The 26,930-nt window shown below is 46.1% G+C and overlaps 1 protein-coding gene and 1 pseudogene across 2 annotated transcripts in view; one reads left to right on the forward strand and one right to left on the reverse strand.

The window, feature by feature from the left end:
- Positions 1-26,930, forward strand: part of SH3GL1 (SH3 domain containing GRB2 like 1, endophilin A2) — a 45,933-nt gene that overhangs the window by 7,893 nt on the left and 11,110 nt on the right. The window lies entirely within an intron of this gene.
- On the reverse strand, positions 1,843-7,283 carry LOC307100039 (small ribosomal subunit protein eS12-like; annotated as a pseudogene). Its single transcript has one exon. The product of its transcript is annotated as a small ribosomal subunit protein eS12-like (transcript).

The following is a 26,930-nucleotide window of genomic DNA, read 5'->3' on the forward strand; positions in this document are numbered from 1 at the left end:
CCGCACATGAATGAGCAGATGCTACAGCATGGGTTGGGAGAGTGCAAAAGTGGAAGCAGTCGTGTCAGTATGTCTGGAAAAAGCAAAGGGCTGGGATGAATGGTAAGAAGGATGTCCCTGGCTGACCTGGGTGCAGTTTGAGCTCCAACCTGGCATTCAGGACCTTCTGGAGCCCCCACCCTGGTCCCAGCTTCAATTCCCACCCATCCCCTTCCAGGGCCACACTCTGGGCCTACCAGTCTGCGTGGGCCCACCTAGTCGCCTGTACCTCCCCCTCCTGTTGAGGCAGTGCTCCTCTCACCTTTCCCAGCATACCTGGGGTCTCTCTGTTCACTTACTGGTTGCCGTTAAAAACCCAGTGTGTATGTTACTTTATATTTGCCATCTCCCTAACCACTCACTTCTCCACCCTCAGAGCATCTAGTGTGTTGTTCTCCCACACATGTGCCACATGCCAATCACATCCTTGCATCAAATGTGCTTTTTCTTTTTTTTTTTAAAAAATATATTTTTTATTGATTTTTTACAGAGAGGAAGAGAGAGGGATAGAGAGTTAGAAACATCGATGAGAGAGAATCATCGATCAGCTGCCTCTTGCACACCCCCTACTGGGGATGTGCCTGCAACCAAGGTACATGCCCTTGACCGGAATCGAACCTGGGACCTTTCAGTCCGAAGGCCGACACTCTATCCACTGAGCCAAACCGGTTTTGGCTAAATGTGCTTTTTCTTATCAGAGGCCAGTTCCTGAATGAGTGGGGCTGCCTGAGGGAATGTGACAAACCCCAGTACCTGGGTTATGGCTTGTTGACTATGTTGTCAGAAAAGATGGGCTCCTTTTTTTAAATCCTTACCCAAGGATATGCTTTTCATTGATTTTTTTTTTGGGGGGGGAGGGGGTAGGGCATCAAAGTGAAAGAAAATATTCAATTGTTTGCCTCTTATACTCGCCCTGACCAGGGATAGAACTTGCAACCTGGGTATGTGCCCTGAACGGGAATCAAATCCAAGACCCTTTGGTGCTTGGGACATTGCTCCAACCAACTGAGCCACATAGGCCAGGGTGGTGGGCTCTTTATTAGAGAGGGAGTCGGGGCTCATCACCAGCCCCTACCTGGCTCCTGCTCAGGCCCGGGAAGAACCCCAGGGAAGTGGAGTGGCTGGTGAGGCCTTGGAGGGGGAGAGGGCTCTGTGGGGGAAAGTCCAACTGATCTATATATATAAAAGCCTAAGTGACTGCACGAGCAGTTGCTGTGACGCACACTGACCACCAGGGGATAGACGCTCAACGCACAGGATTGGGCTCCCTCCTCTCTGGATCGGGCCTGCAGGGATTGTGCGAAACGGGCTATCCAACATCCCCTGAGGGTTCCTGGATTTCAATAGGGCACAGGCCAGGCCAAGGGACTCCCCTGGTGCACGAATCCGTGCACTGGGCCTCTAGTTTAAAAATAAGAAATCAAACCTCAAAGGTGTTCCCTTTGGCCTGCCACCAGGGGTTGTGGTTGAGAGGGACCTGTACTTGGCTAGGTAGGAGGGGCCTGACCTGCATCTCATGCAATCTTTATTACTCAGACCCCAAGGCCAGGCCCAGATTTACCTGGAAGTGCCGACCTGCTCAGAAATGGAGTTTGTTGGGCTTTGCATTCTGTTAGACCACTCACTGGCCTCCAGAAGCCTGCTCCCCATGCCCACTGCACTTCCCAGCTTTAGCCTTGATCCTGCTTGCCAGCCCTGCCTGCTGTTTCTGGTTTCCATATCTGCCTGCTGTTTCTCCTCTTTTCTCATTTTCTCAGTCAGCCCGCCAACTCTTTTATTAACCTTTCCTCCCACCTTCCCCACTTCTCCCAATTGTCTTTCTCTGTGGCCTTTTTGTTCTCTTTCTCCTTCTCTTCTCTCTCTCTCTCTCTTTTTGATAAACAAAAGCCAAGTTTATTTGTTTATTTCTTGCATTTGAAGTACTCCTTGATGACATCTTTGCCTGAGACTCTTTGCCATAGTCCTTAACCACCACGCAACTGCAACCAACCACTTTACGGGGTTTTCCCTCTCTGTCGATTTTACAGAGGCCTACCCATTCCCCTAGTTTCTTGTTGTCATCAACCTTGATTAGGTTGATTTGGTGTTCAGCACAAAGAGCCTCCACCAACTTGACGTACATAGGTTCATCACAGTTGGATGCAAGTACACCAAGGTGGGCTTGGCACTTGTCTAAGACTTTGGCAGCTTCGAGAATTCCACGTGCGAGGCCATTGTGGATGAGGGCGGTCTTCAGCACCTCTTGCAAAGCAGTATTAATGTCCATTACACCTCCAGCAGCAATGCCTTCCTCGGCCATGGTAGTGAGTTATGGGTAGAACCGAATCTTGAACACACCCAAGCCTCCGCCTCCGTGCAACTCTGCGGTGACAGGGAAAAAGCTCTCCTCTTCTCACCTCCCTTGCACCCACCAGCCCTCATGCATCTGTCCTCCAGACCTACATCTCCAGTCATTCCCAACTACCCCCTAGATCAGTGATGGGCAACCTTTTGAGCTTGGTGTGTCAAACTTCGCCAAAAAACTGAGCATAACTCAGGTAGTGTGTCACTTTGAGGAAAAAACATTATTTCACAAATGTTTCATCCTCAGGAGCAGCAAATGTTTCATCCTCGGCATGCGGCCGCCTCAGTGGCCGCGTGTCATCAGAAATGGCTACGCGTGTCAGTGCTGACACGTGTGTCATAGGTTCGCCATCACTGCCCTAGATGGTGATCTCTACCATCCCGAGGGTACAGAAGTGCAGAACACTCCTATGTCCGGTTGTACCTGAAGCCAGCCTTCTTACCTGCCTGCCCGCACCCTTCCCTGCTATCACCCTCCATGTGAGAACCCCAACTCACTGCCAATTTCTCCCATCTTTTCCCTTTTATATTGACTCACTTTTTAAATTTATCTTAAAGGGATGTTGACATTATTTCTTGCTATAACATTATATTAACTGAACCACCAAATACAACTAAAACAAAGCGAGGTAATCAGTTTTCATGGATACCTTACTTCTGTTTGTTTGTTGGTGGGGCTTGTGTGGTGTATGTGTGTGTGTGTTAATCCTCACCCAAGGATATTTTTTCCATTGATTCTGAGGATGAAAGGGAGGTTGGGAGGGGGTGGAGAGAGAGACACATGGATTGGTTCCCTCCTGCATGCACCCTGACTGGGGCTGGGGATCAAACCTTCAACCCTTCAGTGTGAGGGCCAACACTTTAACCATAGTGCCACACCAGCCCTGGCAGGATACTTTAGTTCTGAGGCTGGGGGTCTGTTCCCTCTTGATAAAGAGTTGTTGAAACCAGAACAGTCCACGCCCACCTTGCTAGAATAAGGAGTTTTGAAGTAGCATTGCTGTGGAATAATTTTCTCACTTGTCCCTGTGTTACCACCTCCTATGCCTTGGGGAACGTTAATTCCCTGTAAACTAAGTTACCTTTCTTCCTCCTCCCCCTCCCCCCCTTCTCCTCCTCCTCTTCTTCTTCTTCTTCCTTTCCCTCTTCCTCTTCATCCTCTTCCTCCTCCTTCTCCTAAAAAAATATTTTTATTGATTTCAGAGAGGAAGGGAGAAGATAGAGATAGGAACACACTGCACACTGGGGATCGAACCCGCAACCCGGGCATATGCCCTGATTGGGAATTGAACCATGATCTCCTGGTTCATAAGTCAATGTTTAACTACTGTGCCATGCACTCCTCTTTTTCTTCTTCTTCTTTTTTTTAATTTTAAGAGTAATAAAAATGCAATCATGTTGTTGCCATGCTGATAAAGTTAGAAGTTAAAGTTCTATTGCTGTAGATCTGTCTGCATACGGACTTAAGTTCCAGAAGAGCCATCCCTTTTCTGACACCTATAGTCATTCATATAATCAATTTTTATTTTAACTTTTTTATTGAATTTATTGGGGTGACATTATTTAATAAAATTATATAGGTTTCAGATGTACAATTCTATAATACATCATCTGTATACCTTTCTTCTCTTGGCACCCTTGGTGTGGCTGTTTCACAGTACTTTTGTCCATCTTCCTGCCAGTGGGCATTTAGGATGTTTCCAAGTTTTTGCTCTTGCAAACAGTGACAGAGCAGTCTTGTAGATGTCCCTTTGGGCTCATGGCCAGGAAGTGGCATGCGTGGGGTGGGGGCTCCATGTTAGCTCAGTGTGGTCCAGAGGGAGCATGGTCCATGGATCAACCAAGGGAAGCACACAGCTGCTGCTGCCAGCACCCAGAACCTTGTTTCTGCCCCATGCCCCCCTCATAGTATTAATTTCTTCACCACCCTGTTAATTCCTCAAGAACCCATGTTTTCTGTTTTGGTCTCTGCAATGAAACTAAGCTCACAGACAGCACCTGGCATCTTCTCAGGTTTGGATACACAGTTGATCCTTGTTTGTAGATTCTGTATTTTCAGTTTCACCTACTTGCTGAAATTTATTTGTAACCCCAAATCAATACTTGTGGCACTTCCTTTTTTTAAAAAAAAATATATTTTATTGATTTTCTACAGAGAGGAAGGGAGAGGGACAGAGAGTCAGAAACATCGATGAGAGAGAAACATCAATCAGCTGCCTCCTGCACACCTCCTGCTGGGGATGTGCCCACAGCCAAGGTATATGCCCTTGACCGGAATCGAACCTGGGACCTTTCAGTCCACAGGCCGATGCTCTATCCACTGAGCCAAACCAGCCAGGGCATGTGGCACTTTCATAGACCTGTGCATAGCAACAAAAAAAAGTTGATTTTCCTGACTTGCTCTGCCTCCTTGAGTTTCAGCTCTTGTACTGTAAACCGGTGTCCTTTCCACTGTTTATTTAGTGTTGCATTTTTTGTATTTTTGTGCTTTTTGTGGGAGTTTTCACTGTTTAAATTGACCCCAAGTATAGAGCTGAAGTGCTGTCCAGGGTTCCTAACTGCAAGAGGCTGTGCTGTTCCTTACAGAAAAGATACATGTGTTATTAATCAGGTATGACTTACAATGCTATTGGCTGAGTTCAATGTTAATGAAGTAATCTATATTAAATGAGGTATCTTTAAATAGAAATACACATAACACAAGATATATAACCTAACACAGTCTTTTCTCCAGGAGCAGTGGTTTCGTGTTTGCTAATTCAGTGTTTGTGGTGACTTTTTAGAACAGAACCACTATGAATAAGCAGAGTCACTGTAGTTCCTGTGGCAAGTAGCATACCCTCCACCCCCAAGGATGTTCCTGTCCTAATCTGTGGAACCTGTGGATATGTTACCTTATTTGGCACAAGGGTCTTTGCTGATGGGATTAAGAATATGGACCTGCATATGGAGAGAACATTCTGGATCTAATCAGAAGGACCCTTAAAAGTTCAAACCTTTTCCTGCTGTGGTCAGAGATGTGACTATGGAAAAGAGTACCAGAAGGAAGGCAGCATAAAGCCTTTGCTGGCTTTGAAGACAGAGGAAAGGGCCACAAGCCAAGGAGTGCAGGTGGCCTCTACTAATAGAAGCCAGAAAAGGCTTGGAAATCTCTAGAATCCCCAGAAATGAATGTAACTCGGCTGACACCCTGGTCTTAGTTGGTGAGATCCATGTCAGATCTCTGACCTCTTTAAGATTTTTGTGTTGTTTAATGTTTTGTGTAGAGTTTTATTTTTTATATTTAAAAATTATTCTCTTCCTCTACCTCCCCTCCTCTTTGGCAACCATCAGCTTATTCTCTATATGAGTCTGTTTCTATTTTGTTTTATTTATTCATTCGTTTTCTTTCTTTTTTTTTTTTTTAGACTCCACATTTTATTTACTTATTTAACCCTCACCCGAGGATATTTTTTCCCCATTAATTTTTAGAGAAAGTGGAAAGGAGGGGGAAAGACAGAGAGAGAAACATTGATTGGTTGCCTCCTGCATATGCCCCAAATGGGGCCAGGGGTAGAGCCTGTGACCAAGGTATGTAACCTTGATCCGGAATCAAACCCGTGATCCTTCAGTCCTCCAGCCAACACTAACCACTGAGCAAAACCGGCTAGGGCAGATTCCACATTTAAGTGAAATCATGGTATTATTATTTTTTTAAAAAATATTTTTTTTATTGATTTCAGAGAGGGAGAGATAGAAACATCATTGATGAGAGAAAATAATTGATTGGCTGCTTCCTACATGCCCCTTACTGGGGATCGAGCCAACAATCCGATGGCCTGACCAGGAATCGAACTGTGACTTTCTGGTTCACAGGTCCACACTCAACCACGAGCCATGCGGGCTGGCGGGTATTTTTCTTTGTCTGACTTTTTTCACTTAACATATACCCTCTGGATCCATCCATGTTGTCTCAAATAACAACATTTCTTTTTTTTTTTTAAATTAAATCTTTATTGTTGAAAGTATTACATATGTCCCTCTTTTTTCCCCATTGACCCCTTCAAGCCTGCCCCTACCCCAGGCCTTTACCACACTATTGTTTATGTCTATGGGTTATGCATACAAGTTCTTTGGTCGATCTCTTCCTGCCCCCTACCCTCCTCCACCTTCCCTCTGAAATTTCACAGTCTGTTCTATGCTTCTATGTCTCTGGGTCTTTTCTTTTTTTATTTTAATCTCTTACCCCTCCCCTTCCCCTGCCTTCCCTCTGAAGTTTGACAGTCTGTTTGATGCTTCTCTGTCTCTGGATCTATTTTTGTTCAGTTTATGTTGTTCATTATATTCCACAAATGAGTGAGATCATGTGATATTTATCTTTCTCCCACTGGCTTATTTGGCTTAGTATAATGCTCTCCAGTTCCATCCATGCTGTTGCAAATGATAAGAGTTCTTTCTTTTTTACAACAGTGTAGTATTCCATTGTGTAGATGTACCACAGGTTTTGAATCCACTCATCTGCTGATGTGCATTTAGGCTGTTTCCAAATCTTAGCTATTGTAAATCATGCTGCTATGAACATAGGGGTGCATATATCCTTTCTGATTGATGTTTCTGATTTCTTGGGCTGTATTCCTAGAAGTGGGATTACTAAGTCAAATGGGAGTTCCATTTTTAATTTTTTGAGGAAACTTCATACTGTTTTCCACAGAATCTATACTGAGTGGCCAGATTATTATGATCTCTGAATGCATAATAATCTGGCCACTCAGTGTATATACTGTATATATATTAGAGGCCTAGTGCATGAGTTTGTGCATGCTGGGATCCGGCCAGCCTGGCCAGGGGGAGGGGACATGGGCAGTTGGCCAGCCTGCCTGCTGGTCGAACTCCTGGTCGAGAGGACAATTTGCATATTAGCCTTTTATTATATAGGGATATACACTGAGTGGCCAGATTATTATGTGTTCAGAGATCATAATAATCTGGCCACTCAGTGTATTTTGTTCATTAGATTTCACATATGAGTGAGATCATCTGATACTTGTTTTTTTTGTGGGTTTTTAAAAAATAAATATTTTATTGATTTTTTTACAGAGAGGAAGGGAGAGGAATAGAGAGTTAGAAACATCGATCAGCTGCCTCCTGCACACTCCCCACTGGTTATGCGCCCGCAACCAAGGCACATGCCCTTGACTGGAATCGAACCTGAGACCTCTGAGTCTGCAGGCCAACGCTCTATCCACTGAGCCACACCGGTCAGGGCGATACTTGTTTTTTTAATAGTTCTTTATTGTTGAAAGTATTACATATGTCCCCTTTTTTCACCCATTGAGCCCCCCTCCTGCCTGCTCCTGGCCTTCACCACCCTATTGTCTGTGTCCATGGGTTATACATATGTGCATGCATACAAGATCATTGGTTGATTACCTCCCAACCACCCAACCTCTTCCGCTTTCCCTCCGAGATTCCTCACTCTATTCCATGCTACCATGTCTCTGGATCCACTCTGTTCATCAGTTTGTTTTGTTATTTAGATTCCACATATGAGTTCAATCATGTGATGCTTGTCTTTCTCTTACTTATTTCACTTAGCATGATACTCTCCAGGTCCCTCTATGCTGTCTCAAAGGGTAAGAGATTCTTTTTTTACTGCTGCATAGTATTCCATGGTGTAAATGTACCACAGCTTTTTTATCCACTCATCTACTGATGGGCACTTGGGCTGTTTCCATATCTTAGCTAGCTATTGTAAATTGTGCTGCTATGAACATAGGAGTGCATACATTCTTTCTTATTGGTGTTTCTGGTTTCTTAAGGTACATTCCTAGAAGTGGGATCACTGGGTCAAATGGCAGTTCCATATTTAATTTTTTGAGGAAACACCATACTGTTTTCTATGATGGCTGCACCTGTCTGCATTCCCACCAGCAGTGTTCCCTTTTCTCCACATCCTCACCAGCACTTGTCATTTGTTGATTTGTTGATGGTAGCCATTCTGACAGGTGTGAGGTGATACCTCATTGTCATTTTAATTTGCATCTCTCTGATAATCAATGACTTTGAGCATTTTTTCATATGTCCCTTGGCCACCTGCATGTTCGCTTTGGAGAAGTGTCTATTTAGGTCCTTTGCCCATTTTTTAATTGGATTGTTTGTCTTCCTTTTGTTAAGTTTTATGAGTTCCTTATATATTTTGGATATTAACCCTTTATCAGATGTATAATTGCCAAATATGTTCTCCCATACAGTGAGCTCTCTTTTTGTTTTGTTGATGGTTTCATTTGCTGTGCAGAAGCTTTTTATTTTTATGTAGTCCCATTTGTTTATTTTCTCCTTAGTTTCCTTTTTTCTTAGATGTATCTGTAAACATATTGCTGTGAGAGATGTCTGAGATTTTGCTGCCTATGGTTTCTTCTAGGATTTTTATGGTTTCACGACTTACATTTAAGTCTTTTATCCAGTTTCATTTTATTCCTGTGTATGGTGTAAGTTGGTGGTCTAGTTTCTTTCTTTTTCTTTTTCTTTTTTTTTTTTTGCATGTATCTGTCCAATTTTCCCAACACCAATTATTTATTTAGCTATTTAATTATTTATTTAAAATATTTTTATTGATTTCAGAGAGGAATGGAGAGAGGGGGAGAGAGAGAAACATCAATGATGAGAGAGCATCATTAATTAGCTGCCTCCTGCAAGTCCCCTACTGGGGATAGAGTCTGCAACTCGGGCATGTGCCCTTGACTGGAATCAAACCTGGGACCCTTCAGTCTGCAGGCGGATGCTTTATCCACTGAGCCAAACCAGCTAGGGCCCAACACTATTTATTGAAGAGACTCTCTTGACTCCATTGTATGCTCTTGCCTCCTTTGTCAAATATTAATTGAGTGTAATGGCTTGGGTCGATTTCTGGGTTCTCTGTTCTGTTCCAGTGGTCTATATGCCTGTTCTTGTGTCAGTACCAGGCTGTTTTGATTACGGTGTCTTTGTAGTATAACGTGAAATCTGGTAATTGTGATTCCTCCAATTTTGTTGTTTTTTCTCAAGATTGCTGCAGCTATTCGTTGTTGTTGTTTTTAATTTTTATTCCATATAAATTTTTTGGAGTATTTGTTCTAGATTTGTGAAATATGCTGCTGGTATTTTAATAGGGATTGCATTGAACCTGTAGATTTCTCTAGATTGCCTTGGATAGTATGGACATTTTAATGATGTTGATCCTACCAATCCATGAACATGGTGTATTCTCCCACTTGTTTATATCTTCTTTTATTTCTTTTTCAACATCCTGTAGTTGTCTGAGTACAGGTCTTTTGCCTCCTTGGTTAACCCTTTGCACTCGCTTGCTTTTTTCTTGATTCCTTTATTCTACTCGGGATTTAATTTTTTAAATACCCCAGATTTTACAAAGTGCAGCAGTATAATAAAAAACTGGGGTTTCTTTTCATACAAACTTATTTATTTGGATTTTTTTATATTTCAAATTATTGATACATTCAAAGAGTATAAAAAGAGCTGCTATCGATGCTAACCGTGTCGAGTCACACTCGACATCCAAGTGCAAAAGGTTAAGTTTATTTCCAAGTATCTTAAATTCTTTGTTGCAATGGTAAATGGGATTGTTTGTTTAGTTTCTCTTTCTGAGAATTCATTATTGGTGTATTAACAAGCCATCGATTTTTGGGTGTTGGTTTTGTATCTGCTACATTGCCAAAATCATTTATTAAATCTAGTAGTTTTCTGGTGGAGTATTTAGGGTTTTCTATGTACAATAACATGTCATTGCGAATAATGAGAGTTTTACTTCTTCCTTTCCAATTTGATGCCTTTTATTTCTTCTTCTTGTCTGATCGCTGTGGCTAGAACTTCCAGTACTATGTTGAACAAGAGTGGTGAAAGCGGACATCCCTGTCTTGTTCCTGTTCTTAGGGGAAATGGTTTTAGTTTTTGCCCATTAAATATGATCACTGTAGGTTTGTCATATATGGCCTTTACCATGTTGAGATATGCTTCCTCTATTCCCACTTTGCTGAGAGTTTTTAATCAAAAATGGGTGTTGGATTTTGTTGAGTGCTTTTTCTGCATCTATTGATATGATCCTGTGATTTTCGTCTTTCAATTTGTTTATGTGATATATCACGTTTATTGATTTGCGAATATTGTACCAGTTTTGCATCCCTGGAATAAATTCCACTTGGTCATTGTGTATAATCTTTTTGATATATTGCTGGATCCGATTTGCTAATATTTTGTTGAGGATTTTAGCATCTATGTTTATCAGGGATAATGGCCTGTAATTCTTTTTCTTTGTAGTGTCTTTATCTGTTTTTGGAATTAGGATAATGCTGGTCTCATAAAAAGAGCTTGGAAGTGTTCCTTTCTCTTGTATTTTTTGGAATAGTTTGAGAAGTATAAATGTTCTTTGAATGTTCAGTAAAACTCCCCTGTAAAGTCCGGACTTTTTGTTTGCTGGGAGTATTTTGATTACTGCTTCTATTTCATCAGTTGTTATTGGCCTATTCAGGTTTTCTGATTCTTCCTCATTCAGTTTTGGGAAATTGTATTTTTCTAGGAATTTGTCCATTTCATCCACATTGTTGGCATAGTATTTTCATACAGTCTTTTGTATTTCTGTGGTGTCACTGTTATTTCTCCACTTCCATTTCTGATTTTATTTATTTGGGTCCTCTGTTTGCTTCTTGATGAGTCTGGCTAACAGTTCATCAATCTTGTTTATCCTTTCAAAGAACCAGCTTAGTTTCATTGATTTTTTTTTTTTTTTTGGTCTCTGTTATTTATTTCTGCTCTAATCTTTATTATTTCCTTCCTTCTACTTAATCTGGGTTTTTCTTATTGTTCTCTTTCTAGTTCTTTAAGTTGTAGGGCTAAATATTTTATTGTTGATTTTTCTTGTTGTTTGAGGTAGACCTGTAGTGCTATGAAATTTTCTCTCGAGACTGCTTTTGCTGTGTCCCAGAGATTTTGTGTTATTGTGTGTTCATTTTCATTTATTTCCAGGAAGTTTATTTCTTTCTTGATCTTGTTGGTAACCCATTCATTGTTTATTAATGTGCCATTTAGCCTCCATGTGTTTGAATGTTTTGGGGTGTTTTTACTGTAGTTTATTTCTAATTTCATTCCTTCGTGATCTGAGAAGATGCTTGCTATGATTTCAATCTTCTTGAATTGGTAGAGATTTGTTTTGTGTCCTAACATGTAATCTGTCTTTGTGAATGATCCATGTGCACTTGAATGGAATGTATATTCTGAAATGTCAATTAAATCTATCTGATCTAGTGTGTCCTTTAGAGTCACTGTTTCCCTGTTAATTTTTTTACTGGAAGATCTATCTAGTGAAGTCAGCGGGGTGTTAAAGTCCCCTACTATGACTGTATAGTCGATCTCTCCCTCAAAGTCCTCTAGAAGATTTTTATATATCTGGGGCTCCTATATTGGGGGCATATATGTTTACCAGGGTTATATCCTCTTGTTGGGTGGATCCCTCTTGTTGTAGTGATCTTTGTTGTGTCTGGTGATGGCCTTCATTTTGAAGTTATTTTGTCAAGTATGCTACCCCAGCTTTTTTTGTTTGTTTTCATTTGCATGGAAAACATTTTTCCATCCCTTCACTCTCATCCTGTGTGAGTCTTGTTCTGAGGGGGTATCCTGTAGACAGCATATACTGGTAATTGGGTCATGTTTTTGTATCCATTCAGCTACTCTGTGTCTTTTGATTGGAGCATTTTATCCACTTACATTTAAGATTATTATTGATAGGCACTTCTTTATTGCCATTTTAATTCTGTATTCCTATGCTTCCCTTTTCTATTCTCATTACATCAGTCCCTTTAGGATTTCTTACAGTCTCGATTTGGCGGTGATAAATTCCTTTAGCCTTTTTTGGTCTGGGAAGCTCTTTATTTCACCATCTATTTTGAATGAGAGCCTTGCTCTTCATTACCTTGAATACTTCATGCCATTACCTTCTGGCCTGTAGAGTTTCTGTTGAGAAATCAGCTGACAGCCTTATGGGGGCTCCTTTGCAGGTAACAAATTGCTTTTCTCTTGCTGCCTTTAAGATTCTCTGTTTTTAATTATTTGGCATTTTAACTATGATGTGTCTGGGCATAGGCTTGTTTGGCTTCTTCTTGCTTGGGACTCTGTGCCTACTGGACTTGTGTGACTTTTTCCTTCAGTAGGTTAGGGAAGTTTTCTGGCGTTAATTCTTCAAACACGTTCTCTATCCCTTGCTCACACTCTTCTCCTTCTGCACTCCAGTTACGAATATTGTTACATTTCATGTTGTCCCACAACTCCTTTAAGCTGTCCTCCTGTTTTTTTAATAGTTTTGTCATTGTTCTCTGAGTGATTTTTTTTCTACCTTGTCTTCTAATTCACTGATCTGATCCTAAGCTTCCCCTAATCTGCTATGTAGGCCTTCCAGTGTGTGCTTTATTAGTGCTGTGCCATTCTTTGTTTCTGACTGGTCTTTTTTCATAGTTACTATCTCTTTTCTCATGCTGTTGAGCATCTTTGCAATCATTATTCTGAAATCAATATCAGATAAATTTCTTATATCCACTTCATTTAGCTCTCTTTCTGGAGAATTCTCTTGTTCTTTCATTTGGGGATTTTCTTTCATTGTCTCCCCATTTTGGCTGCCTGTTTGGGTTTGTATCTATGTAATAGGTAGGTGTGCTACGACTCCCAAGCTCTAGTCCAGGACAGTGATAGACACTGTTTCTGACTAGCACTGAGTACCCTGTTTGGGGCTATCAGCAATCATAGCTTGTGGCTCCCTTGGCTGGGACTGGATGCCTTTGGAAAGGATCAAGATGGGGGGGGCGGGGAACGGGCATTAGGGGGTCTGCTTTTCCTAGCCCCGGGCCCAGAGGATATCAGGCAAAGGCTGAAAGCCTGCAGACATCTGCTTACAGTCTGATTGTTATCAGCCTTGATTGGCCTCAGGCTATGGACCACAGGGTGGGGTAAGAGGTCTTCCAACAGGATATGGCAGCTGCCTTTCCCCCAAGCCAAAACTGCCTTGAAAGCAAAGGTCTGTAAGAGAAAGATGTCCTCTGCAGCATGAGGGAATGACTCAGCACAGGAAACTGGGGTGTCTGCCCTCTGAGTTCCAACCCCAGAGCTCCCAACCCTGGACTCTCCTCACATAGCTCCAGTCCACTCTGTCCTCCCTTTGCTGGAGCCCAAGGTGAGTAGCTGCACACGAAATTTTGTGTTGGCCCTTTAAGAGGGTACCTGCCTTTCCAGCCTTCTCTCCTGGCGGACTTCACAGCAAGGTGTTATATGGATACCTTTCTCAGTTCTGATGCTCTGGGCTGGTGAGCCCAGCTTGTGGTTTAGACCCCAGAGTTGTCAGTGGGGGCCTCCATCAGCTGAGCTATCCCTCCGGATCTTTAGCTGCTGGCTATGGGAGCCCAGCCACCCCTTTCACATTTCTGCACTTTCTACCAGTCTTGATGCAGTTTCCACGTTCTGTCCAGCTGATCTACAGTTGATTTTTCAGGGTAGTTTTTCTGTATTTTAGTTGTATTTCTAGTTTGGTCCTGGGAGAGTGTCAGTGTAGCTTCCACATGCTACGCTGCCATTTTTAATCTCTCTCATTTTTTTTTAAAAAATCGTCCATTGTATATATGTACCACATCTTTTTATTATTATTACTAGAGGCCCGGTGCATGAAAATTCATGCACAGAGAGGAAAGGGACCCCCCTCAGCCTAGCCTGCCCCCTCTCACAGTCTGGGAGCCCTCAGGGGTGGGAGGCGACCTGGTGATCAGGGGAAGGCAATGTCCCATCACACCTCTGCTGCTGCCACTACTGGCAGCAGCAGTGCAAGCTTTGGGTGGCTGGGCAGCCGACATCTGAGTCTTGCCTGGCCCTGGGTGACTTGGGGGCTGACGGGACTGGGGGACTCTGGAGGCAGGTGCGCGGAGCAGCCAGACCTGCCTGGGTGCCAGCCTGACCTTGCCATGCGCCTACTGCCCCAGCGGGACTGAGGGGACTGGGTGCTGCCATCTTGTGGCTGTGGACACCGCCATCTTTGAGGGCGTGGCACTCAATTGGCATATTCCCTCCTTGTTGGCTGTGGGCGCTGCCATCTTTGTGATGGCGTGAGGGTCAATTAGCATATTTCCTCTTTATTAGATAGGATTCTTATTGATATCAGAGAGGAAAGGAGAGAGAGAGAGAGCACATTAGAAACATCAATGATGAGAGAATCATGATTGGCTGCCTCCTGCACACCCCCTACTGGGGATTGAGCCTGCAACCCAGGCATGTGCTCTTGATTGGAATCGAACCCTTCAGTCTGCAGGTCAACACTCTATCCACTGAGCCAAACTGGCTAGGGCTATATCACATCTTCTTATCCAATTATCTATGGATGGACCTGTAGTTTGCTTCCATATCTTGGCTATTACTGGTAATGCTGCAATGAACACAGGGGTGCATATATCTTTCAGATTGGTGGAGTTTTTTTCCTTTGTATAAATACCCAAAGTGAAATTGTTGAGTTGTATAGCCATTCTATTTTTTATTTTCAGAGGAACCGCCATCCTGTTTTCCATAGTGGCTGCACCAATTTATAATCCTAACAACAGTGCACAAGGTTTTCCTTTTCTGAACATTTTCGCCAACACTTGCTATTTGTCAATTTATTGATGACTGGAGGCCTGATGCACGAAATTCATGCAAGGGGCTCGCCCCACTGCCACCGCCGCGGCTCTCCGAAGGATGTTCAGTCTAATTATCATATTACCCTTTTATTATTATAGACTAGAGGCCCATTGCACGAAATTCGTGCACGTGCACGGAGTGGGGGAGGGAGGGTCCCCTCAGCCCAGCCTGCACCCTCTCCAATCCAGGACCCCTTGGGGGATGTCTGACTGCCGGTTTAGGCCCAATCCCGGGGATCGGACCTAAACTGGCAGTCGGACATCCCTCTCACAATCCTGGACTGCTGGCTCCTAACCACTCACCTGCTTGCCTGCCTGATCGCCCCTCACTGCCCCCCCACTGCTAGCCTGATCACCCCTAACTGCCTCTGCCTGCCAGCCTGATCTCCCCCAACTACCCCTCCCCCACTGGCATGGTCGCCCTCAACTGCACCCCCTGCCAGCCTGATCGCCCCACGCAGCCTGTTGGTCATCCGTTCAGTTGCGATGGTCACTTAGGCTTTTATATAGATTGATAATAGATTGCCATTGTGACAGGTGTGAGGTGGTGTCTTATTGTGGTTTTAATTTGTATTTCTCTGATGACTAGTGATGTTGAACGTGGTTTCATATGTATGTTGTCTTGGGAGAGTTGTCCTCCGCCATTTTTAATTGGATTGTTTAGGTTTGGAGGATATTAAGTTGTATGAGTTCTTTATATGTTTTGCATATTAATTTCTAATCGGATGTATCGTTTACAAATGTCTTCTCCCATTCAGTAGGTTGGCTATTCATTTTGTTGATGGTTTTCTTTCCTGTACAAAAAACTTCTTAGTTTGATTTAGTTCTATTTTTTTATTTTGTTGCCCTTGCTTGAGGAGACATATCCAAAAAGATATTGCTAAGGGCAATGTCAGAGATTTTACTGTGTATGTTTTCTTGTAGGAGTTTTATGGTCTTGGGTCTTACATTTAAGTCTAATTCATTTTGAGTTTATTTTACATATGGTGTCAGAAGGTGGTCTAGTTTTATTTTTTTGCATTTATCTGATCAGTTTTTCTAATACCATTTATTGAAGAGACTGTCTTTACTCCATTATACAGGGTGGGACAAAAGTAGGTTTATAGTTGTGACTGTGCAAAAAAACAGAGTTTATTCTTATATATATTAATTATTGTATTATTTTCCATACAAACAATTGTAAACCTACTTTTGCCCCACCCAGTATATCCTTGGCTTCTTTGTCATAGAATAATTGATTGTATAAGTGAGGATTTTTTTCTGGGCTCTCTATTCTATTCCATTCATCTATGTGTGTGTTTTTATGCTAGTACCATACTGTTTTGATTGTTGTAGCTTTGTAGTATGGTTTGATATCAGTGAGCAGATACCTCCCACTTGTTTTTTTTTTCTAAAAATTTCTTTGGCTATTTGGGGTCTTGTGGTTTCATTTAAATGTTAGGATTAGTTTTAATTCTGGAAGAGTGCCATGGATAGTTTAATAGGGATTGTATTGAATCTGTAGCTTCCTTTAGTTAGTAAGGACTTTTGAACAATGTTAATCCTTCCAATCCATGAACAGGTATATTCTTCCATTTATTGTATCTTTTAGGAAACTTGTGTTTTAAGTTTGTGGTGATTTGTTACAGCAGCCATAGAAAACTCATACTGATTTAATGCCTTGTCCTGCTAAAGGTTTTCAATTCAACCTTTAAGGTTGTGTGTGCGTGTGTTATATTCTTCATTAGCTCTTGTCTCCAGCTTAATGGCTGAATCAGCAAGAAAATAGGACCAGTTTTCTTTGGCAAGTTGACTTAATGGGTACTATGCTAACAATGGGTCTCCCGCGGCCGTCTTCAGTTAGATGTCCGACATCTGTTTCTAAGGCAGCCCTTAGCTCTTCTGTCTTCTGTGTTGTTGCAGACCCCCGCATCCCCTTGTCTCTCTCTTTCCTCACGTCACATCTGTTTCTCCTTCCCATGTCCAATTTAAGTCCATTCTTCAAACCCAAGTCCAGAGTCCTGGTCTTATGAATTCTCCCTGGTTCCATTCCCACAGAAGAAAGTGCTTCTCCCTGTAGGTTCCTTATCAGAGGTCCTTATGTTATCACTTTTTTTGTGTGCTTATGCTATTAATTTTTTCCCTTCCATATACCTGGCGCATATAAATAGTATTTGTTAAATGAATAAGAGCAACCTTCTCAATAGGGGACATCTGGTCATCTGACTTTGACCCCAAATGTTAAGATTAAGGCAGGAGAGTGTCTCAAGCACACACAGTGGCTAAGTGATTGAAATAGAGCCAGTATGGTGACACAGGGTCCTATGACAAGTGCCCTGTAGGGAGAAACCAGGGATGACTCACAGGGAGGTGACTAGGACGTTGGCTTTGAATTTAGGAGGAGGAAGGAGGAAAGGAAAGGAGGATGAGATTCAGGGTTTCCTGGCAGGCACTGGAGATGGGGCCTCTGGATCACTGGCCTGCCCTGTTGTGTTCTCATCCCTGCTCCAGGAGCCCAGACACTGTCTGTCTATGGGGTCAGTTCGTCCATGGGAGCAGTAGCTGCCATAGATGGTGGGTGCCGGGAGGAGGCCCTTGGTGCTAAACCATCATCCTTGAGTAGAGAGGGATTTGATTATTCTTATGGCTCCTTGCTCAGGAAGTGGCCACACCAGACACGCATTACACTGAAGAGAAGCCAGACCTGGGGAAGAGGGCTGGGCAGCTTTTCTCCTACAAAAAGGAAAAATGAAAGATGAAAAGCCATCTCTGGTGAGGGGTACTGTTCAGCCATCTTGGCAAATATAGCAAAACCTTCTGACTTACAGTGGGGGGAACCCTCATACCCAGGGCGTAAGCACTGCTTTATGGATGTGCACCATCTGGAAGGAGAGAGGGTAGGGTGTCCCAGGGCAAGCAGGGATCATATTAGCAAGGACAAAGGACAGAAAGCCACCTAGGGTGATCAGGGATGGCCAGTAGGCCAGGTTGTTTAGAAAAGGTGGGGTGGCCTGGAAACTATTGCCCAGGTCAGGCATGGTAGCATTTTTACACCACATGCTACTCTCCATGGAGTAAGAAGATTTCCCACCCACCTTCCTTCAGACCAAGTCATTTTATCTCCTGGCACTTCATTACCTCCCCTTCTCCCAAATGGAGCTTCACAATTATGTATCATGGTCACCCATCAACAAATGTACTTGGTGCCGTGAGTCAGTTAGACCCTGTTACTGATCTCTTTTGGTACATTGGACGAGTGAGCAATCAGCCTGCTATTGACACATGTCCTGATGTGTGGGGTGATGTGTGTGCAGAAGTACAGATCCCTCATAGGAGGCCCACCCAGGATGTTGTGTTTTCTCTTATTAAAGAAGAATCTACACCAAACCTTTCACTCCAGAAACCCAGCACTCTTACTGTCCCTGTCATCCAGGCCACTTAGCAGACCTTGCTTCTGAATGTTGCCCATGTCCTGGACCCGCGTCAAGCTGCCTGCCCAAGACCCTCCTCGCCTCATTCCTTCCTCCTGAGAGCATCACACAGTCTAGGGCAGGCACCTATTTGTAGGGCAGTTTGTGATTATTTAATCATGTTCACATCCAAGTTCCACAACACATTATTGTTTCATAGTTGAGGAAACTGAGGCTCAGAGAGGTCCACATTTCTTGCTTAAAGTCACAGCCTGAGGGTTCCTGTGGTCCAAGCCTCTCCATTCCCCTTCTCATCACCTGCATTGTCTTAGGACCTCAGGCACACCCTTGTCTTGGCTTGTTACTAACACAAGAGAGAGCTTGTAGAGGGTGGGGTCTGCACACAGGTACTTATGTATCTCAACTAACAGTGATTGCCTGAGCACCTACTGGACACCAGGCCCGTGCTGCTCCACTAACTCAGTTCCTGTAGCCAGTGCTGCTGCTGACAGCAAGTTAGTGTGCGGACTGTGTGTTTGTGGTGGGGAAGCGAGGCTGCCCCTAATGGAGTTGCTAGAATGAATTTGAGCCTCAGGAGGAGAAAGGGCCCCTCATAACTACTCTTCTCTATGGCCTGAGGTGGGTCCTGGGCACCTCAAAGTCTGGGTGCTCACCCATCGCTGGGGCATGAGCGTTGGTGTCAGTGAGCATGTGTGTACAAGGTTTGAATGAATGTCCTTCGAAAGAAAAGGCCCACCCACTCTCTTCGGTGCAGGGTGGATGGCAGCTGTGGGACAGAAACGGTTTGCCCTGGTGACCACCTGGAACTGCCCACCTGGCCCTGACAGCTCCTTCCTCCTCGGTCCCATTGGTTTCCTCATCGGTGTGCTGAGGTTAGACAATGGATTCTGAGATTCCTTCCAGCTCCAGGTGTCTAAGACTGACTTTGCAGTTTAGAAAGGCAGGTGTCCCTGGACAAACAAGATGGGGTGCAGATGAAGATGTGGTCATGCAGGGTAACAGGATGCTGGCACCTAATACATGGCCTGGGCTCACAGTGCCCATCACTAACCCATGGAAGGGGCTGGTCTGCAGTGCCAAGAGTCGTCCCAGGATTGTATCCTGCCCAGGTGCTGCTGGTAGCCACACCTGAAGAAACTGGTCTTGGTGACTGTGGGCCACCATGGCCATGAGTCACTTGACAACTGAGCCTGTTGTCACCACCTTGGTGTGGCAGGTGAGCAGTGGAGCCAGATGAAAACACATTCCTTAGCGCGCACTCAGAACTTGTGCCACAGGCTGCCTGGTGGAAGAGATCCAAGGCCACGCTCTGCCCTCCCTGATGATCCCTAGGGGACCTGCGTGTGTTCCCCCACACACACCTCCCTGCTCCAGCCTCGTGTGTGTTTTGGGACCATTTCACTTCGGCCTTCAAAGTCTATTTGCCTGTCAGCCTTCTTTTTCTGTATCCTGTCCTCCAAAACCGCAGACCCTTTGTTTTCATGGGGATTCCTGTTGATAACAAACCAGCTTATTCCGGGAATGGGGTCCTCTGGATTTAAGCCAGACTGGGCCTGGCTTGCTCCGATTTTTTGTCTTTGCCAATATTCCTGAACCTTTGCTCTCTCCTGTGTGGGAGCCAGCTGTGGGCAGACTTTGGGCAGAGAGCAGGGAACTGGACAGGCAGCCTCCGACCAGAGAACCAGCTTAACTTGAACTTCCTATAAAGGAAAATTAGGGATGGGAACTGGGCTTTCATCCAGCCATCTCCCTAGTCCACTGCCCTCCCAGAGCTCAGCCACTGCGGAGTGGTGGGATGAGATCAGACCCCCATGAAGTTGTATTAGCTAAGCTCTTCCTGAGTCTTAGATGCCATTCTGAGCGCAAGTATGGCAGTGACCGGATGCTGACTTCAAGTTCATAGTCCAGTGGAGGAAGAGGGCCATAAGGAGATGGGAATGAAGTGAGTGCCATTGTGGAACAGAAAACTCGGTCCAGCAAGCCTGGTCCAAGGTGAGGTCTGAAGGGGGCAGCGGCTTGAAAGAGGGGGTGCCATAGTGTGATGGGTGAGTGGCTAGCACCCCAGGTCACCCCTGCCTGGGTAAGGAGGTGGGTAATGGAGAATCAGGAGAGCTTCCTGGAAGAGGTGGCTTCTCGTTAGTTAGGCCTTTAAAAATGGAAGAGGTCTTAGAGACAGGGTGGTGGCATCTATGTTCTAAAAGGCAGGGGCTCTGCACTTTTAAGTTGGTCAGTTCAGCTTAGCTTGCCATTGTTGGGATACCCATGGCTCCTGACTGAGAATTATGCTGGATATCTACAGCCTCTTATGCAGTAGGCTGTGGTCATGATGTTTAATGCAGAGGCTGTTCTGGTGCCTTCTGAAGGCTGTGCAGGTCTGTGCCTCACAGGATTTCCCAGCCTTATTTCCTGTCCCTTCCTAAAGAGCTGCTTTTGCATCCGCTTTGCCATTGGTAACAGATTAATTTGCAAAAACACCTTATCGTTTCTGTGCATAAGCATAACAGAATCACACTCTGCCAGCCAGGCCTTAGACCAGCGGCCAGCAGCTCCCCACAGTGAACCCAGCTCGCTATTAGTGGTATGGAGCTGGCACCACCCTGCCAGGCAGGTCTCAGGGGGTGTTTTGCCTCATTTGTTTGTGGGTTGGGTGGGTTTTTTTTTTTTTACAAATTTTCATCTGAAATTGATTTTCCCAGTTGTGTGACATGCAAGTGCTTCTGCTTCCTTCCTTGTGGGGAAACTTGGTGGTGTGTTTTTATTTTTAAACTAGAGGACCAATGCATAAAATTTGTGCAAGAGTAGGCCTTCCTTCCCCCGGCTGCCGGCACTAGCTTCCCTGGCAGCCCTGGCTTTGTCCTAATTAGCATATTACGCTTTTATTATTATAGATATTTTTAGTGATTTCAGAGAGAAAGAGAGAGGGGGGGAGAGAGAGAGAGAAAGAGAGAAACATCAGTGATGAGAGAGAATCATTGATTGGCTGCCTCCTCACACCCTCCACTGGGGATTGAGCCCAAAACCTGGGCATGTGTCCTGACCAGGAATTGAACCGTGACTTCCTGGTTTATAGGTTATGCTCAACCAATGAATCACACCAGCCAGGCTTGGTAGTGTCTTAATGAAAATCCCAGGACTGCCCAGCCGGGTGTAGCTCAGCGGTTGAGTGTCGACCCAGGAACCAAGAGGTCACCGGTTCGATTCCCGGACAGGGCATATGCCCAGGTTGCGGGCTCGATCCCCAGTGCGGGGCGTGCAGGAGGCAGCCAATCAATGATTCTCTCTCATCATTGATGTTTCTCTCTCTCCGTCTCCCTTCCTCTCTGAAATCAATAAAACTATATTTTAAAAAAAAAAAATCCCAGGACTGCCGATCATTAGGGTTGAACCTGGACCAGTGCTCTTATTCATAGACTAGAGGTCTGGTGCATGAAATTTGTGCACCTTGTGGGGGGGGTGTCCCTCAGCCCGGCCTGCGCACTTGAAGTATGGGAGCCCTCAGGGGATGTCCGACTGCCACGGAGACGGAAGAGGCTCCTGCCACTGCCCCTGGGCTCGCCAGCCGTGAGCCAGGCTTCTGGCTGAGCAGCACAGCTCCTGCGTTGAGCGTCTGCCCCCTGGTAATCAGTGCGCGTCATAGTGACCGGTCATTCAGCCGTTTGGTCAATTTGCATATTAGCCTTTTATTATATAGAATAGGATGAGGAATTTAGGAGGGTCCCCAGAGGAGCCAGGACTAGGAGCCCTGGTGCCCTGACCCCAGGCCATTGCCCACCACAGAACACCAGGAGGGTGCTCAGGGCCTGGCCTCTGGCCAGACTGGCTTCAAGGGAAAACGCCTCCTTGGCCCCATGTGGACCAACACTCATTTAGCCTGCCCTCTCTTCCCACCATCCCCATGGAGGTGAGGCCAGGCAGGGTGTGGGTTCCTTATCATCTGTCTCTAGGGACTACTGAGCCACCTGTGGGAAGAGCGGGAGGCACTTCCCTCAAACAGGACTGAAGCCAAGGCACCTCATAACTGCCTGTGTGTGCCCAACCCCACACTCCTCCTTTGTGGCCCCATGGTTACAGATCTCCTTCCGCCTTCAGGTCCTCCTGTGCTACTGCACCTTCGCTTTGTTAGCCACTCCTTTGGGAGACGAGGAAAGGGCCACAAGTGTTTGCTGGCATCTCAGTCGGAGGTAAAAATCCTCAGCACGACAGGGGCACTAGCTTGGATCTGGCCTGTTCCCAGGTGCCTGAAGGGGCTTGTGCTCAGCCCACACTTCCCTCTGATCCTGTCCAAGAGCACATCCTTTGTCGGGGGCAGAGGGCACCAGCAAGAGTTGACCCTTCAGGGTGATTTGAGTGGTGTAGAGCATTGGGCCAGCCAGTCTGTCAGACGGTATCCACCCCACCCATGCACAGTGCTGGGCGATGTGCTGGATGCCTGCAGAGAGCAACATGGGGGTGCCTCAGGAGCTTGCCATCAGCTACTGAGGACAAACATGGGGTGCATGGCACGCAGAATTAGAACTCGAGAGTGTTCTGAAAGGTGTGGGGAGCTGTAACAGAAAGTCATGCCAAGGCCTCTGAGCGCACAAAGCAGGGATTAGGCTAAAGCAGCACTGACGGGCAGGGTAAGAGGGAGAGCTGTCTAGCGATTGCGGCGCAAAAAACGGGACAGTAGCCTAGAGAGGGCCACAGGCCCCAGCACATGGAGGGTTCTGGACAGGTCACGGCAAGGTCTGGGAGGAGGGGAGACTAGCGAGGAGACTACCCAGGGGTCCTGGGGAGTAAAATGATGCAAATCCTAGCCAGGGTGGGGGCAGACCTGGTTCAGGTAGGTGGAGAGGCTTCCAGGGGCTCACAGGGCCCCCAGGAAGGATGCTGGGGAGTTTAAAGCTGGTGGCACAGTCTGACAGCAGCATGAGGAGTGGGCCCCGCACTGTGGAGGTCCGCGACTTCACTATCAGCAAAGAAAAATTCTCGGCCTGGAGCTGAAGGAGCAGCTCAGCTCTCCTGTGAGGAGCCTGTGTACGGGCGCTGGGACCTGCAAGAGGCAGTACTTGCGCACTTCCCCTCCCCCCTCGTTATATCTCGAGGAGCTTGGTCATCTGGCTCGCTATTCCTTGACAGTCACTTTGTGATTGTCTTCCATCTGCCGTCGCCACTTCCTCTAAAGACAGTTCTTTCCAATGTCCAGTTCCTGCTTTGCCACCAGTGCCTGTGTTGTGTCCAGCTCAGAATCTTGAATTAAGCCAGGATTTTTGAGAGAATTTTTCTTGCTTAAACCCGCCCCATCCCTCCCATTTTAACAGCATGTTCCAGGCAGGAAAGCCACAGCTGCGGCTTCATGTTGACAGTCAGCTCACTGCCTTCCAAATAGCAAAGCATTTATCATCCCTTGCCAGCCTGGGGTCCTGTTCTCAAACTGAAGCCATGCAGGCCTGAGAGGTGTATGTGCTGGGAGGTGGGGAGCTTGAATCACCCTGACATGTTTTATAAATGGCCGCCACAGTGGATGGCAGAAAACTACCTAAACTGAGAGAGCCCAGGTGAGGCCAGGTCTGATCAACGCCCTTGTGCCCAGGCTCCTCTGCACATCAACAACCAGCCCCACCCCTCCCCTGGCTGGGAGGTGGGCAGCTGGCTTATCCCTGGGAGGCCTGAGGGTTCTGCTTCTGAGCTGGTATCTCAGCCACCACCCTTAGGCCTGAGCGACCGCTCCTTTTGGGAAAATGCTTTGGGCTTCAAAAGCCCACTCTCCTCCTTCTGTCAGAAGTAGGTTCCTAACAAACCCGTGACCCTTGGGGCATGGAGGTATGTCTCAGGGCCTGACCTGGTTGTCTCAGTGCCCAGTGTGGGGTTTCCACATGAAAAGTAACTTTAGAACTTTTTCCTGGTTAATTATTTCCATCACTCCTGTTCACAAAACTGTTTTTTAAAAATATATTTAGCTTAGATCGCTGGGTGGAAAGGAAATGTGTGCCTAGAGGCATGCTTACCAGCAAATTGGGGGAAATTTCAGAGTTCTCAGGATGCCGAGTAAGTTCTGACTTGTCAGAACATCTCCCTCCCGGGGCTTATCGAAGGGGTGGTGACTTTCTGTGCCAGTCAGCTCACAAGTATTTGCTAAGGACTGTGTGCTGCATGAAGTCTCTTCCTGGCTGCCAGACCTCACTCTTCCTGCGCACCCATCTCCTTGGGTTGAGGGGTTGATTTCTACTCTCCGATTCCTCCAGTTGGGCTATGAAGGTTCATTTGGGCACAAATATTTTTGTGTGGCACCTCTTCCTTCGCAGCCCAGCCCCACGCCTCATGGCCTTCACTCTCAAGAGCCATGTGGGAGCTCCAAACTGCCTGGAATCAGAGTGCCGCCCCCATCAGCAAGCATTTCATAATTGAACCATTCACAAGGGCCTCAGCTTTGGGAAATCATTCTGAGTATCTTGGCGATACCAGGAGCCACTGAAAGTTTCCAGGCAGGGAGACACAGGAGGCTTGAGGGCAGCCAGTGCCCTATGCATATTACCCCCCCAAGAAGCATGCTTGGCTCACCTTTCCAGAAAGAGTCTGGTTAGCCAAAGAGCACACTATCTTGTGTCTCGGCCAGTGTTTCCGAGTTGAGGGTCCAGGAGTGCAAGCAGAGAAAGGAGATCGAGAAGGCCAGTGGCTTCATGTGTCATCCTGGCAACAGACCATCCGGGGCCCTGCCCATGTTGTGGACTCTCAAGTCACGAGACTGTAATGGAAACCAGATAGGTTGCTCAGAGGTATTTGGCACACGTGTTTTAAAAGGCCAGAGGGAGGGAAGTCACAGTTGGATTTAGAGGCGAATGGGTTCTCCCTCCCTCCCTTCCCATCCCTTTGCCAGCATCACAACTCAGGAATTTCTCAGCCCTGCCCAAGATCATCATAGTCGCCTCTTGGGGCCTCCCAAGTCCAGCACTCTGCACATGGGGTTGGCCCTTGGAGGCCCCACATACTTCCGCCCCGGCCCCACCTAGTCCCCAGGCTTCACCCCATTCCATCGTTGACCAGTTTTCCAGTTTGGGGTTCAGCACATGATGGACCGTCCAGTCTGGCAGGTCTGGGCACAGCTCCCAGCTCCTCCACTTAACAGCTGCAGGGACTTTAAATTCTTCCATCTCTCATCCCTCAGTTGCCTCGTCTGTAAAATGGGTGTGCTGGTCCTTACATCATCCTTGAGTAAACATGACAATCAACAATATCATGCAGGATTGTGACTATGTGGTGGACCAGGAATGGCGGCCCTTGTGCCCCTGAACTCACACAGAACACCCCCTGCCAGCCAGCCAGGAGCATATCCCTCTGCCATGTTGGAGGGTTTACATCTTGCAGTTCTCCTCATGTTTTTCTCTGACATTCTTGTCTCTCTTGCCAGAGCCTTTCATACCCTTCTCCAGCTTTGGACACGGTTCATCTTGTTACATGGCAATTGGCTAGTGCTGCCCTGTTGACCTCACCCCCTCCTGAGAGCAGTCACTAACAAGCCAGCAGTGCTTACACCTGAGAGCTGAGACTCCCAGTGCCTCACTAGGGAGAGCCAGTCACTGACCCATATGTGGTGTTGGCTCTTTAGAGGCCACACAGGAGGGTGGCTGGGCCTGGACCTTCAATGCTGTCTCACTCCCAGGCCACTGTCCCCAGGCCTATTGCTCTGGCTGCTGAAGGGACTGCTCCATAGCCCGGCATGGAAAGTGTCATCCTCATGCACTCACAGACAGGAGGGAGAAGTCAGCCCGGCCGAGGCAGGAATGGAAGCCTGCTCCCAGATTTGGTCCAGGCCAGGAGAGAACAGCAGACCCAGGTGTTTCCCAGTCGTGGAGTACTACTGTACATGGCCCCCCAGAGCACGATGTCTGGACAAGGTGTGAGGACACAGAGCAGAAATTGTGGAGCACCCATCCTGGACAACAAACCCCTAGTGGCCCTTCTCCCCTCTCCTCCATGCCAACTCCCTTCTCCTCCTCCTCCTCCTTTTTCCCCCTTAAACTCTTAATTCATCAAAGTGAATTGTCTGCCCAGGTCACAGAGCCTATACTGTATATCGGCCAGTTTATTTTCTGTGTGGTACTGATCAGGTTTTCTTGCTGAGATTACTCAATTATGAGGCCTGTGGTTGGTGCCACTGTTCACTTGGCAGGATTCAAATTGCTCCTCCAGCTGCCACCAAGTGGCCACCACCAATGTGCCTGTCCAGTGGGGAGCAGCCATCATCCAGCACCCCTGGGTAAAAGCTCCTCCTGCCTGTTTCCTGCTTCACTCCTGCAGCGGCAACCCTGGCGGGTCTTGGCATGCAGCATCTTCTCTGTTCCTTTTGTGGACTGTCCACTGCACATTTTCTCTTGCGTGTCAGAGGCCTTGCTCTACTCCAAAGATGGCCAAAGGTCTGGAATCCTGAGGAATGCCAGTCTTTAAAAGAACAGCCCCTTTCTCCAAGTGGTATTTTAAATATATATAT

The sequence above is a fragment of the Cnephaeus nilssonii genome (assembly GCF_951640355.1).
Source record: "Cnephaeus nilssonii genome assembly, chromosome: 5".
Lineage (NCBI taxonomy): Eukaryota > Metazoa > Chordata > Mammalia > Chiroptera > Vespertilionidae > Cnephaeus > Cnephaeus nilssonii.